Here is a 3,925-nt window from a genome sequence, read left to right on the forward strand (position 1 = left end):
AAACTTTATTTTTGATTAGTAATATGCATTGCTAAGAACTTCATTTGGACAACTTTAAAGGTGATTTTCTCAATATTTTGATTTTTTTGCACCCTCAGATTCCAGATTTTCAAATAGTTGTATCTCGGCCAAATATTGTCCTATCCTAACAAACCATACATCAATGCAAAGCTTATTTATTCAGAAATTGACCATTGGTTTTGTGGTCCAGGGTCACAAATGTGTATTACAGACCCAAAGCACTAATTTGTGTGGAAAGTCCTAATTGTGTCTAAAATGTGTATTTTATTATATATTTTTTGTGACTTTTCTTCCGAAAAGGGAGATTTCATTGAAGAGATGCACTGCTGTATTTTGTGACTTGCTGATGTTTTTGGTGAGATAATACTGTAATGATTTTTGGCCTTGCTCACGTGTATGATTTAATTCTCGTTCCATTGATTTCATTTTACATCGAGCATTTATAAATGCGGAAGTTTGAGCATTTCACTTCATGTTTGTTTGTCAGTGTAACTAACATTATCATGTCATTTGCTTTGAACTGATTGTATTTGCATTGATAATCTACTTGTTTGTACAAGCAGAAGAGACTTTAAAAGTAGTTTTAACTTTTTATTTGATAGTATAGTATTTTCATATCTTAAAAGGAAAGACTTGTATGAAGTCTAAAGTTCTGGGGGAACTTCTTAAAATGCCTTGATTAACAGTAGCTGTGTATGTGTGCTGGTCTGGGGACCTGCGCCTGCTTCTCTCTCACTGTGTCAGAGAACGTGGTGCCTCTTGGTTACAATGCTGTGAAAGATAATAAAAGGCAGATGAGTTATATATTTCATCAGACTTGTTCTCCTTTGTTCATTTCATAAGGAGATTGATTCTGGCAACATCTTCCTTTGTGTCGTATGTCTGTTTATATCTCTGTTTGATCCATTCTCCATGACACTCCGCAGTAAAATGTGGATTTCTCAAGTATTATTTTTGTTTTATGTTTGACTTCTGTTTTACGCCTAACTGATGCTCTTCCAAAACTAGTCAAATTTCTTTTATCCATCTTTTCATCCTCCGATCATTTCTGAGTTGCATTCGTGTTTTAAACACTCAAAATTCCTTCAGACTGAATCTCACGAAAACATATCCATGTCACATTTAACTCCAAAGTCAAAAGAAAAAAAGAGGGGGAACAAAAAAGACAAAAATAGAAGAAAAAAAACCATTATAACCTATTTTAGGACCATTATAATTTTTGGGGATTTGTTACATTGTTTTTGGTGCCAATTTTGCACATTTTATTGTAATACAATAATTGTTTACATTTAAATCAGCATGAATTGGTTCGACAAAAAAAAACAAAAAAAAAACATGATATATTATAATTTTTTTTGCATTACCGAAATGATATATTTAATTGTCATGTAAATAGTTTTGGAATTAAAAAATAATGATTGTAAAAAAAAAAATAGCTAAATTTAGACAGCATTTCAGGCCTACAAGTGCTCCGAAAATCCTGTTATTCTTCACGTTAGTTGAGACTTTCATAGCTCTGACTCTTGAAGTGAGTGTAAGTTCTTTTTCAAATAAAGTAATGATTGTAAAAAATCTGCAATTTATTTATTTTTAAGAATATTCTAAATTTTTTGTTTATTTCTTTTTATTTTGGGGTGAAATATGACCAACATACGTTCTTTAATGAGATTCATCCCTCTTCATCTACTTCGGCTTCTAGCTTTTCATCTTGTTTTCCTTAGCAAAAAGAAAAAAAGATGGCCATGTGCAGGACTAATCAGGGGTCAGCATTGCTCTGTGGGGCATGTGCTTCAGCGTTTCATTAGTTACTGAGCTGTAATCTAACTACTTATGTGTACTTGTACATTGTGTATATGTACGTGTGAATGACAAATGGGTGGTTCTACTGTGAGTGTGCGAGTATTTGTGTTCTCTGAAGGAATATGAGGATGTGAAGGGTTAATCGGGGGAGGGAAGTAAAATAAGAAAAGCCAAGTCTATCTGTCAGTAAAGATAGTGAGGTGGTATACATATGATCATGACATCAGTGATGACATCACTGAATGAACTGTACTGGTACCATTTGTTAATGGCATTTGCTCAAGTGCAACTAAACAGGTTTATTTTAGCGCAAAATGTCCACTTCTGCATGAAGATGCCTTGGTTAACCTTATCGTCTGACTGCAGCAAAATGTTCATGTTAACTTTATTTAAAGCAAAAGTATGTACGTTTTTACCTTGAAATATCGGTTTCAAAATCATTCTGATGGTAAGCTGACTCTTAATAAGGCGAATGGCTGTTGTTTGTTTTCCACGCTCCCTCCCAAACGTCCGTGCTATGTGAATTTGGTGAACAGCAGGTACGAATTCCCGCGAAAAGGGCGGATTGCTTTACAGCACCAAGCCACCAACAAATACACAAAACTACATACAGTTGCTTTAAATATAGCAGCAACATGCTTACAATGAAAGCACACTCGTGTTTATTGTTAACTGAACGAGTGTGTCCTGATAGAAAAAAAACCCAGTCAGAACCTCATAATGACTAATATTCGTTATCACAGTGATGTCTAGTGCATTCCCTGAGGGAAGTGTGGTCAAGAACTTTTGGGACGAACTACATTTTAGTTTTTTCTGTATACATAGCCTAATGTTTGTAAATTGTATATCGGTCTGTGGAAATTGTGTGCTGTCTATTGTAAGACTGTGGATCAAAGATGACCAAATAACGCTGAGCTCCTTCTAGTGGGCGGAGCTTCTATCGTCTGAGAAAAACTATTCCACTACCATTATTTAGGCCATAAACAAAGCGATCTTTAGTGTAGTAGGTCCCTTAATGCCGTTTTTTTTTTTATCTGATGTCCTGACTCCATATGATATACGGTTAAATCGTTTGGACCTATACGTCATATATATGTCTTCATCTGTAGTTCACAGAGTTTTGTATAATTAGCTGCCTTCCATTACAAGGCATTCAATGCCTTTCAACATGATGTACAAAACCATTTCAGGCCTACTAGTGCTAAAAAAAAGTTAGTTGCGATTTCCATAGCTCTGACTTTTTAAGTGAGTGCAGGTTTTATTATTTAATTTTTTGTTTCATTTCATTTCATTTTCACATAGATTGAGGTGAGAGACAGAATAGGATGAAACATCTTTAGAAAATGATGGAATTTGACAGAAATGAGTCATTGTGTCTTGGTCTCTCAGTGTGAATCAATCATTATTTCATCTGTAAAATGAGTGTTTAAAACCGCTGTGCTTGCTGTAATGTACTCTTGTCCAAAACCACAACAGTACTTTTTAATAGAAGATTCTATGGCAAGAGTACATGAGAATACACTTGAAAATGTGTCGTCCTCACAGAACGCCAAATATGAATTTCAGTGACATCATAATAGACAGTATGACATGTTGCCAGGGCAACATTTGGAGGCATCATTCTACTTCTCTGTAAATATGTCTGTCTCTCTTAACAGTTCTAATAGTGACATGTCAGTGCTTCATGATTCATTTTGATTCCCTCTCTGTTGACATGGTTGGTATCAGAAATCATATTTGTTTGTTTTTTTATGTTCTCTCTTTGATTTTCCATTCTGAATGGGGTCAGAAAAACAATAAAAATAAATGTTTGGTAACGTTTTTTGTGCTTTGTTTTCATATTCTGAATATTTTATATTATATATAACAATAAAGATTGTAGTGTACAAATCCACATTTATAATGTATGTATGTTATAATGCAATAAAGAAAAGCAAAGTATTATATTAAATTCTGTATGTGTGTTTCTTTGGGTAGGGAGAGGTTTTTTAAAAAAAACAAAACAAATGCTTTTCACCATTTCTAATGAGTCAGGTTAAGGCTGCTCTGTGAACTCTGTGCCTGCTCAAAATTATGTGTAAAGACAATGCAGCAACAAAAAAGC

Source organism: Sinocyclocheilus rhinocerous, unplaced genomic scaffold (assembly GCF_001515625.1).
Source record: "Sinocyclocheilus rhinocerous isolate Xijiao unplaced genomic scaffold, SAMN03320098_v1.1 scaffold1334, whole genome shotgun sequence".
Taxonomy (NCBI): domain Eukaryota; kingdom Metazoa; phylum Chordata; class Actinopteri; order Cypriniformes; family Cyprinidae; genus Sinocyclocheilus; species Sinocyclocheilus rhinocerous.